This window comes from Aulostomus chinensis, chromosome 9, assembly GCF_037954235.1.
Source record: "Aulostomus chinensis isolate RoL2024-O1b breed Wild chromosome 9, RoL_Achi_v1.0, whole genome shotgun sequence".
In the NCBI taxonomy this organism is placed as follows: Eukaryota; Metazoa; Chordata; class Actinopteri; order Syngnathiformes; family Aulostomidae; genus Aulostomus; species Aulostomus chinensis.
The window spans coordinates 25,294,332-25,312,398 of NC_141328.1; the positions used below are offsets into that span (position 1 = coordinate 25,294,332).

An 18,067-nucleotide genomic window follows, 5' to 3' on the forward strand; every position below is an offset into this window, starting at 1 on the left:
AATATTTAACACACAGCTTGAGAACTCTTGTACATCTATTGAGGACTAAAGGGTTACAAATAGAATGGGGGTATTTCAATACTCTGACTAAATTTACATGATAATAAATGTAAGAAATATTATAAAATTGAGTAACAACATTCAAGGAACTATATTGGTCTCCAGTATGTGTATTTGTTCCACACAAGACAACGCTTACTTCTATTGATTAGACCTGCTGTAGAAAAAAGTTGACGTTATACGCTCCATGAAATTCAGCATTTTTTTAACCTTCAGCGACGCTTGTCATTAGCTTGCAAAATAAATATATAAATATACACCGGGAGGAAGAGGAGGGAGAGGGAAAAAAATCGCTAAAGCTCTTTTGCCGTAATTGGCTGAATAGCAAGGGCAGCAGAAAATTTACAGGCAGACAACAGTGTGAAGGGGACTCGGTCACAGTGCAAAAGTAAGCCCTCAGCACCAGCGAGGGAGTAAGCAAGCCGGGGCAGGCAGGCGGACGGCGTAGGTGCCTGTGTGGCACTCGTCTCTCTCCCTAGCTTTGGCTGTAAGCTGTAGATCACAGTCCATTTTCTGGACAAGTTAAGTAAATAACCCAAGCAAGCATGCAAAAGACAGTGACAGGGAGAGAGAAATCCCCCAAAGTCACAGTGGTGACACTCTACTAAATCCAATCAAACTGAGAGAGAGAGAGAGAGAGAGAGAGAGAGAGAGAGAGAGAGAGGAGTAGGAAGATATCCTCTTTGCTGCCTGTGTGTGTGTGTGTGTGTGTGTGTGTGTGTGTGTGTGTGTGTGTGTGTGTGTGTGTGTGTGTGTGTGTGTGTGTGAGTGTGTCCAACAGCATTGATGCAATAACACCTCATTCAGTGTTTAGCCCTTCTCAAAGGACAGGCAGGGATAACACTTTAAACCCTGTGGCTTTATCTCCTGCAGATTTTCCATAAAATGCCAAGCCAGGGAGCCGGGGCCATGTGACTACCATGTAGGTCAGGGCAGATGGGGGGTAGAGAGTGAGGGAGGTGAAGGGAGAGAGACCAAGAGGGGGAGGACAGGAGATTTCTAATGTTACTGTGGAAAATAGCAAGCCGTAACCAGATTAGATCAATTAAGATTCTGTATCTGTTGCTCAGCAGAGGAAGGCTGCGAATTTAAACACCAGCAAAGGCAGCCATAGGAGAAGAAAACTATTCTTACGTTTTTGCAAGCGAACCAAACTGAGATCAGTTCCCTTTAGTGTTGAAGCAGACACTTGTAAATCAATCTACACCTGCATGTTGAAGTATCGCATCGGAACCAGTTGACGGACATGTGTACACCGCAAAAAAGTTTTGATGTTGTTTTTTTGAAAAACACTGAAAGTATAAAACTGGAGGTGGAGATACCTTTGACGAATGTGCTTTGATACAGCGTAATCTTTAACTAACTGACCAGATGTCTCTGCTGCCTGGGTGTTCCGAAATATTCCAAACTTTGTCTTCGCTTCCAAACAGCGTGCGACATGGCTGATACTAGCCAGCATGAAGGAACAACTACAACTCCATAACTGACAGTAATTCCTCACAATCTTGCTCTATTTGTCCTGATAAGACAACTGAGATAAACTCTTCTCCTTTTTGGCTTAGTACAGCCATAAATAGCATTGCCTCTACCGCCATCTTTTGACAAAAACACACATTGTGTAGCCATTTATTTACTCTAAACCAGTTGATATAAACACGCCTAATTTCCTTTTGTGCGAGAAATATTACTATTGTTGGCAGGTCATATACACGCTGTATTGCATGGCTAATCACTGGTGACCTTTGCAAAGTGCAACTGAGTGCTGGAGCAGAAACTTTGAGTCCATTGACTCAGAGTTATCAAATGTAGAGGCTAACAATTAGCCAATCAGCACCACAAAAGAGACTAATGTCATTCCCAAGAGTGGTCAAACAGTGTTGGCGCGTCAACATAATCTGCTACTGTATTTTGTATCAACTTCACTTGTAAAACAATAGCAAAATCAGCCAACATGCTAGTTTAACATACAGAGCGTGAGCATCGTCCCCATCTGGACGCAAATTCACTGCCGCAATGGGAAGGCAGACATGCTAGCAAGGAGGCCAATGGGTGCCATCATCTGCATCCTGTAGAAAAAAGTCAAACTGACCCATGAGTTGATGGTTTCTCATTTTCAGTAGGATTTCCCATAGTTTTCGTGACACCACGAGTCATCATGAATATGTGATCATGTGATTCGTGCGCATATCAAACGCACCTTTAGGAAGGTAATCCTGAGCAAACAGCTAAGAGTCCAACAGATTTGGCCTCCACATCATCACGCATGTAACCCCCAGATCTCGGCCTCTATGAGAGCATTTTCTGGTGAACTGGTTGATCGTTACTATGACATTTCAGAATACGGAAATATGTCAATATTGTGAGGCTCAATGGGCTTGTATAATTGAACTAAGGGCCTTTAATTTCCATATGCTGAGGGAACAGAGGTTCCCAGTGGAATACCAGTGACACTTGATAGAATACAAAGGATGGACAGGATGAGACGATGCATTGCTGACTGACCTTGACCTATTTTTCTGTTGTTTTTTACCCCCAATCCTTAGTCAATCCAATGACTCTATTTGGATATAAAAAGACAAACGTAAAAATAAAAAACCCTAACTGTGCTCGGCTGACAATGAACATTTCTACATTAGATCCAAGCACCACTGGATAGCTTTGTATAACCTGGCCTCAATCAAACTCAAAGGCAATGTCCCTATGAAAATAGTATTGATCAAACCAAGCATCTATCCATGCATAAGAGCTTGTTTCAATTGATTTTTCCTCTTTGAGCTGAAAAAATAATAGAGTTGATATGAATTACAGGGTGTTTTGCTTCAATTCATCTACACAACCCAGATAATACTTGCCGTTGCCAGGGAAACAATCACAGATTTTGTCTGTTTTTCAACAATCAATTACTTTAATGCATTTATGCCAGTGTTTACACAGAAGCACACGGCGTCTGTGGAAGTCACAAAAGCAGCGACGAGGTGGTTTGGTTTATAGCAGCAACATGCAACATCTGGGCCTCTGAAGTGGGCTGTAGATGATTTAGGTGAATTAAAAAAAAAAAAAACCTGCATCTTAGCTTGTCAATGCATGGTTGACATATCCAGCAAACTGTGCTGCCGCATACCACACCGCCTAATACACCTTGAGATGGTAGAAAACAACCATATGTACAACAGCTATACTCTTACCTAATCGTGAAAATCTAGCTGGCTGGCAAGGTAGTTATGTAGACACGGAGACAGAGTGAACGAACCAACAGAAGGCAGGAGGAGGTTATCCAAACCAACATAAGATGTTGTATGGAAGTCCCAAACGAAATAAAAATGTAATCAAATGTGACTCATATAAATGATTAATTCCACTTACTCACATTTTCGACTTTTCCATTGTCTGGTAACAGCAAATTGAGCAATGACACTCTACATTTATCTAAGGAATATTTTCCAGAATTTCAACAGCAAAAGTGTATTTACTGAAATATATAGCCTTCCTTAATGAACCGATTTCTAGACGATCAATTTTTATAATTCCTAATACAATACATGCAAGAGTGTATTACATGCTGAAACGTATTATTACACATTATAAACTGAGTGTGCACTGTTATATTTGTTTAGTATGTGCATTGTGTCTTTTAGAGTAGGTCTGCAGCTACTGTACCAAACGTTAATGATAAATAACATTACTGTCAATAAAGTTGTACCGGTTCCAAAAGGCCACACGTGAGTGCGATAATGACAACAGCAGAAAATCTTCAGCCTCAACAAACGGGAGCAGCAAGCTAACGTTAGCGCCGTTTCTAGCTTTCTGATGTTGATGCTGCTGCCTTTGGAATCAATTACGTCACGACAGCAGAATTAAGAATCTAGATTTTTGGAGTGTCTGGAATTCCCTCAACACCTAGCGTAGCGCAGCTCACTTTAGCATACATCATGATCAGTGCCCTTTGTAATGCAGGTTATAGAGTACTGGCAGTACTGGCCGAAGTACCAGTATGAATGATTCCCGGTACCCTACAGAGTAGAAGTACTGCCTCACTTACAGCACTGCCATCTGGAACCATTTTCTAAATTTACACAACAATTACTATACCATAATACCGACTATTACCATAATATAAAAAAACCACCATCCCCGCCATCACAGCTATTGACAATGTCAAACATCCCTACAAGTTTCCCTGTAGTATTTCATTTTTTCAATGACACTATATCACATACGATGGCCTTTCCCTATATAATATGTTTAACAGGCCGAATAATAAAACATATAAATTGTTCAGCAAAGGTTGTTGCCCACTAATATCTCTCCAAACTCTCACAGTTGTCACGTTCAGCTGCTGTATCTAATTCCCAAGCTCAAAGCTCATCAGTGTAATTGACACTAGCTCTAAAACCTTCTGACATTAAGCCTTTATAAGACAGTTATTAGTATTACACTGGTTCTGAAACATAAAATACTTTATTCCTCCATCACCATATTTAAATAAAATTGCTTCTGCAATAATTTAAACTCAATAGACCAATGGGCTAACTTCTGCTGTACTACTGCATGGTTTTCATCAGTGTATCTTCTGTGGTTTTGAGGTTTGGGGACTTTTACTCATTAAATTTATGTCCCTGTCAAAATTTACATTCACATCATTCTGGGCCAGTAAGGCAGTAAATGATGCTCAGACATTCCCTCTAACCAAACCAGAGGAAAACAACATACAATCATCCAAAATCAGAAGATTAATGGTGATTTATTTACCAGTTCTGCCACATTCATTTTTAATTTCTTCCCCAGTTCAGCTGTATATGATCAATAAATGCATGATGTATTCAAAACCAATGAGCAATTACAACAAAAAATATTCAAAAAATTAAAAAAAGGATTAAAAGCAAAATACTGACATTTCCTGAATAAGGCAGCAGATGCTTGCAAACGGTCAACTATCCTGACATCACATCGTCATGGAGACGCAGTGACGCGGTTGTGTTTTAGAGGTGAGGGATTTTCATCAAGAGGGGACAAACATCAATTTCCAACACAGCAACAGTCAAAGAAGCTCCTCTTACTTCCAGTTGAGAAAGCATACTTCTGTTATTGACTAAGTTTCTTAAAGCTCACCATTTTGGCCTATCTCCGTCTTTGGACGGAAAATAATATGATGCTCCATCTTTCAAAGATGTACTTTTCCTAAAGCATTGTTGATTGCCCTGTGTCCATTACTTGGAAGGATTATGATAATATTCCACATTGTGCTCGGCGTGATGCACAGGAAATTCAATACTCAAAAGGTTAATGCAATCAATTAGGATGACAAAGGAGTAAAGTAAAACCCTCCTGCTCGTGGAAAAAAGAGACAGGAGAAGAGAGGGAGAGAAAAGGTATTGAAAGCTTGAATGGATCCACAGAGAGAAAAGAGGCACTTGAAACGACAGAAAAATGGCATTTATTCAACACGTATCGTCCAAGAGCGACTTAATGAAACGCACTAAAGTGCAAAGGTGTGTGAACAAAGACGGCAAAAAAAATAGCCATTATATAGTGAATTGCTCCATTCAGCACTCAACCAGTTGTAATTGAACAATACAGGTACAATATTGTTGTTACCTGAGCCAAATAAAAGGAGTCCAGTGCTAAAGGCTTGAACATGGAAGGATGTTCTGTGGACTTTTCCCCTCCTCTGAGGCAAGTTTTGTCTGAGCAGTCCATTCCCACGTGCATCGCTGCTGGGCTGAATATTAATAGCATGACAACTGTGTATGGGAGAGATTTCTTTTGTTATTTAGATAGATGCTATAATGCTGTACAACACAAAGGACTCTCATCATTGCAGATAAATGGATAAATTTGCTGTTGATTACTGAGCTTCACAACCACTGTAATAATCCGTAGCACCTTTTCAGGCTTGTGGAAATGGTGATGTATTAATTACATTTCAACAATCCTCCGTGGCTAATGATAATGCCATGAAGAGTCTGGGTGGCGATATTTAGCCAACGTCTGCAACGCCTATTTTCTGCAGATAAGTTGTGCAAGGAGAAAAGCTTAAAACCTTGTAATCCACTTAGGTAAGGCAGTAGACTTACCTACTTCTGCAAATACACAACCTCATAAATCTACTGCACCTTCACATTCTTGAAGACTGACGAGCCCATAAGAATACAGCAAATCTGTCATCCCACTTTCTTCCTATCAAATGAAGACATGTTTCACATTTCAAAACAAGTGGGAGGATTGTGCATGCTCAGGCACTAGTAGATGCTCTGTATCTGTCCTCAAGTCTCATTCACACTTCTTCAGCAACTATTTGACAGTTTGTTCTGGAGCGAAATGTTGTGAATTTTAAACAACAGTAAAAGAAAGGTTTCAAAGCAGTCTGAACCAGCTTTCTTTCAGCTCTAATCGGAAAAAATAAAGCACAAAAGCAAGGGTTATGTGGTAACCAGGGCTTTAGGTGTTGGCTGTAAGAATTTCACTTTTTCATGGGTGAAAGTGCTATAATTTGACCTACATCACATTTCTCTGTTTGGGCATTTTCGGGTCCAGCAGCCGCGTCACAGAAACAATGGACCAAAATGGGCTTTGAAGTCAACCCTGAATGAAAACGGAGGGGCTGACACATGAAATGCCCTCACAGCTGGGCTGCCCCCAGTCAAAAGAAAAACAAATACTTTGAATGAGAGGGGGACACGCTGCTCCTGTCTAAGCTTCCTAAGGCCCTTAGCCACCACAGGGAGGTGGGCTTTGACGATATGCCCGTAATGATGGATGGATTCGGAGGAAAGTCTATTCACATGGAGATGTTACATCATAAATATTTACACAGGGCTGCCGTATCCATGTAGCCGTTGCTTGTTTTGACACACTGGAAAAAATTTAAAGGACAAAAAGTGAGAGAAAAAAGTGGGGGAAAGAGAAGGTGGTTTCACGTTTTTGTTATTCTGCTACATAGCGATGCAATAATACTAAATTGAGTTTCATGAGTTGTTCCTTTGTCTGAATGAGACAAATCATCTTTCCCGCTGTGAACTGACTTCATTTACCTTTATCCAGGACTGCATGAACTTCTGTTAATTAGACAGTCATTTGCATCCAACACACACTTCCTGAAAATGCAACAAAACTGAGTGAAATCAATCAAACCAATATAAAAAGCGAAGAAATGCTAACAGTAAATACTTTATGCATCCCTCAACTACAAAAACAATTTCTGCACTAATGTTTGGCGAATTATCACTTTACATAACAATCATAGGCAATCTTCCTGAGACCAAAGAGAAGAAAAAGGGAGAAACCATATTGCTGGTAAGCAGAGCTACAAATTTCTGCTCAGTGAGTTCAATTAAAAGCCATGAAGTCCCCTGAGATTGTCCCTGGAACCAATGAAAACAAATCTGGCAGTTTAATTTTCTTCCCACTGTCTAAGAGAGAGGCTCTGCTCTAGGATTGTTCCCCAGCCCAAGACTGCAGGAGCCAAAAGCAGAGGAAGGATGTCATGTTAGTCCTGTTTCAGCCAGTTGGGCCTTCATAAGTTGCATTAACATATATCATAGGCCAATTAAACTGACTGTAGTCTGTTGTGTTGTTGTTTTGTGGTTAGACAGGGGTATACTTTAGCTCAGATATATGGTAGACACAACAGTGGACTTGCCTGGGACTTCTAAAGCAGCCTAATCAAACATTTCCATATGTGCAGCTACACAATGAGGTCAGAAAAGATTTCTACTTCAAATACACAGCAGAAATGTAGGATATAAAACATATGAGGGGAAATGTGGCAGATTTTTTTTTAACACGTAGTGTCGTCATCATGTTGTAGGCCGGTACACTGGGCATGTATCAGAGGCTCTGATTGATGCAAGGAGTGTGTCTTCTCTCTGGTGTGAGTGACACCATCAGAAACAAAGGAGCGCGGTGCAGCCCTCCGCCTCAATTCACAGCCATGCCACCCCTCAGTGATAGCGAGGGTCTCTGGTTTGACATGAGGCAGCCCACGATGTCACGACTGAATGTTTAGATCCCTCTTGACTAAGAGGCCAGGGGCAAGGGCTGTTGTATGCATCCTCATGACAGACTCCCACATCAGCATTGTGCTCATACCAGCTAACATCATTAGCACAGAAGGTTTCATCTCAGGGAGAGAGAAAAAAAGCAACCCAGTTTCTTCAAGTCACAAGTCATTAGCATCCTCTCGAGAGTCAAATTGTACAGAGGCAGATTTTTTATCAGCAACAAAGGGTTTTATACTCTTGTTAATTTGGTGGATGTCATCTGTACTTAGATGTCTGTGTCTAATGTCTGTAACAGTAATAAATGCCATATAGTGGAAAAATTATATCATTTTGTCAAGATGACAATGTGGGATGTTGCCACAACAATATCCAGACATAAAGCATGCATAAAAGAACATCAAGTTATAATTAACAGAACACTGGTGCCTAGATAACAATAATGCTGCATACATGCTGGCACATGATAACATTTGAAATACTACTGCAAGTGTAATGCATCTATTATTTCACATTCTTGCTTATCCAGTAGGTTGTTTGTTTAGTGTTCATCGTAGCATTTTTGTATTATACGAACTGCGACACGGCTGAAGCACGACCCAGCAGCCGTTTATGTTAATAAACTAATAAAATGGCAATTGTTATACGTCGAAAGCAGCTTATTGTTTTTGCAGTCTGGAGTTGTTGCAGCCCGGCAGTATTTCCAATGCACTGTGTTATGCGTGCATTTTACACTGTATGGATACTTCATAGCGAGAGAGTGAGAGATACAGAAAGAGACAGAGAGAGAGAGAGACAGAAAGAAAGAGACAGAGAGACAGAAAGAGAGAGAGAAAGAGAGAGAGAAAGAGAGAGAGAGGCGCCCTGTTTGGAAAACAGATACATCAGTGTGCCTGTATAGTGTACGACATTGCTGTGAGTTAATCAGTTGGAAAATAAAACGGTGGGATTCTAATAAGTCATTTGTCAATTTTTACAACCCCCAGACACATTGATCCATGGGGATTAATGAAGATGCCTGATATTGTTGTAGATATGAACAGGGGAGATGGTGGGGACAGTAATCAGTCATGTTGGGGATTTGTCCTACCTCGTTCTCTCTTCCTGGGGAGTCACTCCATACAAGGGTTCACTTCATCTGAAAAGGAGAGCAAAGAAGAAACATTAAAGACCCAGACGCTGATTATTTCAACATATACATGCACAAATATGTTGGAGAGAAATCCATACATTTACCCAAGTCATATAACCTACGGTGGTTGTGGGAATGCAGTGAGCTTCGAGATGATGAAAAAGGGAAAATTTGTACTTTTGTTCACCTCCTCAGGTTTTTATACAAGTACACATCATCTGAGCCCATTCCGGATCTTGAGCAAAGGGGACTGAGTGAGAGAAAGCCGGGAGACCACTGATCATCAAGAGCAGCTTCACTGAACAGAAAACTCAGTTTTTCAGAAGAAATAATAAGCCACTTTTCTGTGGCAAACATTACCTGACAAGGGTATTGCATATATGCAAGAAAGAAAAGGTGCAGAGTTTTCACTGACACCCATTAACCTGGACACAGTGCACAGAAACTGACTTCCGCAGAGCCAGTTGAGTCACTCTTAAATCCTCTCAAAACTTTCCTAACCTTGAGAGCCCATGCATCCCCGAAAAAGTAATAATAATTCTAACCTGATCTTCCTACTTATTTTATATCTCCCCTCAGCAACCTAACTTCTTCTCGGCAACAGTGCAGTTATTAATTCATGAGGCACTAATTAGTTCTTTGTTTAATTTTGTGTTAAACAGACTGACCGGAATGATAACGACTCGCGCTGTAGCGCTTCGGTCCCATGCCACTCCTGTTTGCTACAACAAGGGAGCATCGTGCGACTAGCATGATGAACCCAATTCCCTTCTAAGTTGCACTTCATTAAGTCAAAATGTGACAAGGAGCTTAGAGGAAGAACTGGCAGATCTGATCATACATAACAATGCAGGCCCAGTAAGTTTGAGGAGGATGGTGTGGGGTGGGGGGTGCTTGTGCATGGGGGGGGTGGTGGTGTGGGGCGTAGTGGATTCCAGCATGCATGTTGATAATTTTCTATTTTTAACCCTTGGGGGACGTCTTTCATTTTCCTTTAATTGTTTTTGTTCAGAGCTGCAGTGTCCTCTTTTTAAATTGCAGCTCCTATCAACTCCCCTGATCAACCCCCTGTGCAACATTGCAGACAGACAAGTAAACAACAGGATTGCCCTTTTCCATGATGTAGTGCAGATGCTCACGTAAATGGGTGACACTTTCCCACTACGCACCGACGCATACACACACACACACACACACACACACACACACACCCAAACATAAATACATATGCACCTTTTCAAAGGGTTTCAAATAGTTGCATGGTATGAGATGTACAGCTGGGACGATAGAAATGAACTTGAAAAATAACATTTTTTGGCAAGGAAAGTTGAAAAACCTGCTAAGTGAAAACAACAGGCATGTATGAGGCATGTTCATAACATAAGAATGCATCAAGGTGGCTCTCTCACCATATTTTACATTCCTTCTTCTTCAAAATGATGTTGAGCATCTATCTGAAAAATGTTTTCCATTGAGAATCTCAAAGACCCATTGTTATCTCCAGAGCTGGTGGCTTATAATTAATTGTTTCCCCAAAATTCGGTTCACTAAGTAACTCTTATGTATTCAGGTATGACACGACAGCATATACGTTCAATTGGCCTGAATCTCAATCTCACACGTACCCAGTAAATCCCTCAATAAACTATGGTCATCGACTTTGTACACGCGGCAGATAGCGCTTTCTCCTGTGAAATGGGGTATTTTTTCATCAGCTGACAAGCTCTGCTAAGATGTTTAGCCTTGCCAAGTATCTTCCTACTGGCTGAAGATATGATAAAATCAAAAAGCAGACAAGTAATTACACTGTATAATAGGCAAGATTGGCATTTTCAAAATCATTTTCATGTGGATGGAAATGACATTGCATAGACTATTCTGTATTCACTGGTGCAGATAAATAAACAAGGCATGGAGAGGAAGGGGGGGCATACAGAACGCAGAGTACAATGGCAAGCAGGTCAGTAATTAGAAACTCTGTTTGCACAGTAATAATTTTAATATATTCATCAGGAAACAGAGCATGCCTGGCATGATAAAATCCCATCAAGCAACATATCCCAACTGCCTTAACCTTTTAAACAGACTGACAGCACATTGTTGAGAACCTCAAAGAACAAAATAAATACATTTACAGAAGTTCTCATGACATGCAACTACACCCACCCCTGTAGTTTTACAATTTTAACATTATAAGTTTACACCAAAGCATGACAGCCATAGGCAAACCTTTATTTCTTTAGGCTTAAATTCTTAAATGTTGATCAGTACCTCTCACTAAATACTGAATGTAACTGGAACTTTTAACTAAAACAGCCCAAAGCCCTCCAACACTGAAAGATGTACAGGTCTGATTGTGTGTGTTGACAGCATTGCATGTGTGTGTGTAACCTTGTTTGTTATTGAGGGTGGCAATGATGATGCTATGGAAATTATTGCAAATTGCTTAAAGGACTCCTGACACGCAAAAACCTTGACCCCACAATGCCATTTCCCAAAGATGAAGAATGCCAAATTGAAGGTGCAGTACAATGTAATCACTTTGAAGAAATCTTTGAAAAGCCACTGTCCAAAATATATGACTGCGCGCATAAAAATCTTTACATAACAAATGTGCTTAAAGATCATTTTTAATTCTCATCTAGACTAGCAGGAGGTGGTTAGTCTCTTCTCATGATGCCACCGTGTATCTCAGGCGGAGACACTGAGTACGTGTGTGACACGGATGTATAAAGAGAACTGGATAGAGCGTCAAAGGCGAGGCCTCCTTCACTTCCTATGCAGGCTAACTTCCTGTTCAGCCACCAGCTAACTCATTCAAGTTAGCTTGAATGAGGGGGGGAAAAAAACTTGATTTTTTTTTGTTTTTTTGAGTGTTCTAGACTTAAAAGGTGTGATCAGACAACTTAAAATCATTCTGTGTCATGTTTTACATTCCAGTACTGGGATATAAATTGACTGGTAAATTAAGAGTTTCATCCCAGAATCAGGTTCAGGGTGTTTTCATTTTCATGTTTCTTATGTCTTACATGTACTACAAACTATAGTAGTATTATTATACTACAAACAAACTTTACAATGGTGCCCCTATTGATTTGGAGGGTGGAATTTTAAGTGCCAACTTGTTCACCTCTAAGGTGTGTGCCGTCCTCCAACCCCTTTATCTTTACTGTATATAAAGTATATGCAAATGGCCAATATTTAACTTTCCTCCCTGTTGTCATCATGCTGAGCTCGTTTGCCACCGATTTGAAGTACAAATTTTACTTCACATTTCTTGAGCGCCTGTCTCAACAGACAGAAAGATCATGATAAGGGCAACCGCTTCTCACCAAAATCAAAACAACTGCCAATCATTTTACCATCAAAGTCAGCCGAGTGAAACAGAGCATGGGGAAAATATTGTCGCTCGCACCTAAATGATACGGTAGCCTGGAAATGGCCCAGTGCATACTGGTTGGAGGTTTTCTTACTTTTTTGTGATAGGAAAAACCCTAGGCCATATTCCCTTGAAATGTTACACCCATTTTAATAATACTTGCAGTTTTCAACTACACGAGTTGAAATGACCATTTTTCTGGCCTCAAAAAAACGTTTTTTTTCCAATGCACACTAACCCTGCATAACGTTCAGTTATTTTTAACACAGGCTGATCCATCACATTGCCGTGTCTAAATTATTACAAGTTTAGACACAGCACACATAAACAAGCCCTCAGCTGCGTCTAAAATAATAACCCTTGCTGCTGTAATGACAGCCAAAGTATTGTCTACATTTCCTGGTTTCATTTCCCACACATAAACTCAGAAACGTACAAGTTTACGTGACCTCATTCTACATCAAACAACCTCTAATTAGATGAAGTGGAAGCCACAACAAGAATACACTGAATAGGTCCGTGCTTTATGTCTTCTAGTCTGCGTTTCACTCTGAGGTTTGAACGCTACAGAATGGGAAACTGACCATTTACTCATGCATATTTGACAGCACCTAGTAGGCCCCTTTTTGTGTTGTCACTTCTGGCTCCCATTCTCTCCGTCCCCCAGGAGAGGACAGAGTCGGGGGTTTGAGGGCAGCTACCTCCAAAGTCCCGCTGTCCCCTCCTCGCCTAATTTTTGTTGTCCAGCCCTTTGAAACCTCAATCTCATGCAGAACCAAAGAATGGTGATCCATGTGCAACAAGTGCCGGTGCCATGGAAACCCCCGTTTTCCCCCCAAAATATTCCTATTTATCCCTTTTGAAGACCTGTCACCAGGCAGAGCAGGCATCACACGACCCCAGGCCTAGCCATAACAAAGCCTATTTTCTGCCTCCTTTTTGATTGATTAAAAAAGACTTTTTAGCGAAACCATGTTGAAGAACACAAAAAGTGACACACATAAGAAAGGGGCTTGCGGACAGCCCAATCAGACAGGTTCCCTCGGTAATAGCGCACAGAAAAAGGGAAAATATCATTACAGCCACAAAGGAAGGGTCACGCCGAGCATGACACCAAACAACAATGGTTATTACAATAATGATGGCAAAAGTTTGGGGATTTGATAGGTAAGTTACATCAAACGATAAGATACTTAATTACCAAAGTTATCAGTGAGAGCATTTTGGTCATGAGGCATCTACAAACTCTTATTTCTTTCATTACAAATGTAAGTAAACACTTCCTTTTGGATTTATAACACAGCTGCTACAAATGACAGTGTATTCTCTCAACATGTTCACTCTATAGGGTTCAGATGGATTATCAAGAATGCCTTCTGCATTAGGTTACTGCCACAAGTGTCAGAAAAATTATACTTGTACTATTGTGGTTCATGTGTGATACGGGATCAATATTCTTTGCATCAGACGTTTTATTCCTCCAGTTGACCTAAGTGACAGATCATTTGAAACAGAGGGAGACTGGCTCAGCTGCTCAGCACGACACCAAAAGGAGACCACATTATTAATTTATCCCAAGAAGCACGGGTCAATATAAGAACCCCTTTGCAAGCATGTTTTCTTTTTGTTGGTGGTTTTTGTGATTTCACAGTTAAACTAGAGATGTTCAAACAGCAGGGATATCTTTGTTGCTTAATGAGAAAAGAAAGATACTTTAACAAACATTAAAGAAAGAAAGATGATTATGTCTCTTTGTTTCTGATGTGGGAGAGATATTTGATGGTAGGGAGGGGTGTGGGGTGTATAGAGGAGGAGAGGCATTAGAAGCGTCCACACACGAGCAATTAGTATTCCAGATCCTTATGGTTCTAAACACAAAAAGGCCTCACCAAATCCCCACGGCAGAGGTGTCAGACGGAAAATGACGAAAATCTGCTCCTTGACAGGGAGTCATTTATATTTTAGCTTCGTTCCATTATCTTAACGAATCCATCATCAGCCAATGCAATATTAACAGCAGAAAATCAACTCATTAGATCCAGGGGGATTTAATCAAGATTGCAATCATGTATGCGGTTCCTGGAGAGTTGGCTTCTTCTTTTTTTTTTTCTTTTTGGTCCTTTCCACGTAATTGCCGCATCTCAGATCTTAATAAATTATTCTCGATCTGAGATTGATGCCTTTTTTTCCTCGCCTCTCACGCCATGCACTCACTGTCTCCAACTATAATATTTACCATAAACATTATTATGTCATGGGCACACAGTTTAAAATGGCCTTTAGCTAACTCGCAGAAGTAATTGGCTTCTCTATTTCTCTCTCGTTTCCTTGCTAATTGCCCAGTGATATTACCAACAGTTCCCTCAGAAAGAAAGAAAGACAGAAAGAAAGGCAGGCCTCTTTAGCACGAGCTGGAATGTGTTGCTAGGATTTTTCAACCTTTACATGTGGATATAGAAAGGATTTCCAGTGATGGATATTGCCTAACAACATAAGCAAGCAGATGAAAGGACATTCCACTTTTGATATGCAAAACTTAAGGTGAAATCCCACCATCAGAAAGAGAATTGAAAGAGCTCCAATTTCAGGTGGAAATATTTTAGTTCTAGTTCTGAGAAGAAGAAGAAAAGAAAAAAAACACTTTGCAAGAAAGGAGCACCAGTTAGGACGGATGGAAAACTGCCACGGATACTTCCCTCCACAGATATAGGTCTGGACTGGAGATGTCACCAGAGGATTTGGTATCTGGTTGATGCTAAAACTCTGAAAGCATGACAGCACTTGCCAACACCAAACACTCACCTGTACGTCTGCAACGGTTTGTTGAGGAATAAAGAATGAAAATCCTTCAAAAATAAAGTCAAATTTCTGTGTGTTGATTGTCGCCTGCTTAAAGACATTGGGGTTACCACCAAAACCAGCTACAACTGAAGGCTAAACTAGCTTAGGATTAATTAATTTGCAATTATTTTGACTTTTTTTCCACTGTGTTTCCATTGTCAGGATCAAAACCAAATAATTTATCATCGCACTCAACAATCTCTTGTTTCTTCTTGACATATAAGAGATCAGTCGTTACATCTTTTTTTGAATATGTTTGATTTTGAGAGGTGACAAGCTGAGTCCTTGTCTCCATCAGGAGAAACTAAGCAGTTAGCATTACCACAGCAACTGCAGTTGAAGCCTCCCTGCTGGTTCAAATCAGCTGATTAGACCACTGCTATGATGTCTGATGCTTAGGAAACAATTGAATAATCCATCCATCCATCCATCCATCCATCCATCCATCCATCCATCCATCTTCAACCGCTTATCCTGTTAAGGGTCATGGGGGGGGGGCTGGAGCCTATCCCAGCAGCCTTCAGGCGAGAGGCAGGGTTCACCCTGGGTGGGTCTCCAGTCCATCACAGGGCCCCTCTTGATGTCTTTGGACTGTGGGAGGAAGCCGGGGTACCAGAGAGAACCCACGCAGGCACAGGGAGAACATGGAGACTCACACAGAAAGATCCTGGGCTCTCGCCAGGGCTCAAACCCGGAACCTTCTTGCTGTGAGGTGACAGTGCTGACCACTGCACCACCGTACCGCCCCAACTGAATAATATTTCTGTCAATTTATTTCTATGTGACTGGTGAGGCACATTGTTTAGCAGCATGCTTTGGATGTTTATTCAGCATTTTTAAAATATGCATCTAGAGTGGGGTGTTTAATGGCAGTTTGCAACTTTATGTTAACATGCTAGCTAAACGAAAGCTACTAGCCTGCTAACAAGCAATTTACTCGTGTCTGCTCTTGAAACACATTCATGTCTTCTTATTAATCTAACATGTCATAACAAATTACACAAACAGTAGAATAACACTTACCATCACCTACTTTTCTTACATGAATATAGGAAATACTGATGCATTCTGCCCAGTGCATGAGTACATGCTGCTAACCTAATGTATAATACAGTTAAATATGTCAGTTAAACATTTGGTTCTCATACATTAATTTCCAAGACACCCGAAATGTCTCAGGACATTTTAAATATAAATAATAACTCACTACTGGCCATTTGTACTGTCCATAGTTGGCGAGTAGTTTACAGTTCAAGGTAAAACTTCGCAAAAATAAAGAAGAAAAAAGGCCGACCGGCTAATTCTTGCTGCCAGATAACAGGGAAGATAGACCCAGACTAAACAAAACTATACAAATCTGCAACTCTTTTCTTTATAATGGTTATGGAATCAGCGTTTGAGAACACAGGCAATTTTCCTGAAAAGAAAATCAACACTCAATATCATCTCAACAAACTGTTCTGCTCCATTATCACTGATTAAAAGACACTATGCAAACATATACCAAGTGTCCTTAAATTATCGGTTTCCTTTCTGATTCGGTGAATCCGCATGAGAAAACGTATCTCTATCTCTCTCTATGTGAGACTGGCCTCAAATTACAGTGATGTGACCATGAGCTGTCTATCTGACTGTGGGAGACAATAGTGGTTGTTTTTTGTTTGTTTTGTTTTTGTTTTTTTTTTAAGTACAGGCCAAATATGTAGGAGGAGAAACGATAAACATATTTCATGGTAGATTTCTTTTTCTTTTCAGCTTTGAAATATCTTGATGTCTGTAACAAATTCTTTTCTTCCCCAGCACCCACTGCACTTAAAAAAATATCACAAAAGGAACAGCCCTGTTTCTTTGTACAAATCATACCAAGCAGATAAACAAACAAATATGTGTGTGTGTGTGTGTGTGTGTGTGTGTGTGTGTGTGCATGTGTTTGTGTGTGGGGGTGTGTGTTGCGGGTTGCTGGTTTTCTGTGGTGCAGGATTGCTCCTTTTTGCCAGCGATCTGGCTGTTTTCCATGCCTTGGTATTTGCAGGGGTAAGCACTCAATGAGAGATCTGGAGACATATGGGGGCAGCAAAGTGGGGTATGACCATGCATCGGTTGAAAGTCAAGTGCGGGGGTGTGAGCGGCATGTCGGTCCATACAGGTGAAGTTGAATGGCATTGGTTGCAAGCCGGCAAGGGAAGGATGGGCCCTGTGAAGGAGGAATTTTTGTGATTGGGGGGGTGGATGTGGGTGCAGTGGCCAGGGATGCTTGAGCATCCATGTCCAAGTCATGGGAGAGTGACATGTAGTGCAGTGTGATGCTGCAGAGTAGCTCAGTGGTTTTCTTTACATCTTCACTATGTTTGTATTTTAAAGTACCAGCTGATGGGTGGGTGGAGTATTTGCGGTGATGCCGAGTGTCTTGATTCATGCCGGAAATTCTTTGACTGTCTTACTGGGTCTGGGATATATCGGTGCCAACAGTTTTTTCAGGGGCAGGGAAGTAGGGCCTCTTTTTGTTTGCAGCTGGTGGCTGGTGACTGGTTGTTTCCTGCACTCTTACGAGGATGAGCCAAGTGTGCTTTACAAGTAAAGTACCTCTGACCCACAGTTTAATAAGGTGGGTTCTAAGTGTACATGCTGCAAAAAAAAAACCTGACTTGAATTGATTGA

At 40.8% G+C, this 18,067-nt stretch overlaps 1 protein-coding gene across 3 annotated transcripts in view; it reads right to left on the reverse strand.

Moving 5' to 3' along the window:
- Positions 1–18,067, reverse strand: part of casz1 (castor zinc finger 1) — a 172,238-nt gene that overhangs the window by 79,949 nt on the left and 74,222 nt on the right. For all 3 annotated transcript variants that reach the window (XM_086214523.1, XM_086214521.1, XM_086214522.1), the window contains one exon: positions 9,148–9,195. The gene's annotated coding sequence lies outside the window, so the exon portion shown is untranslated. The remainder of the gene's footprint in view (positions 1–9,147; positions 9,196–18,067) is intronic.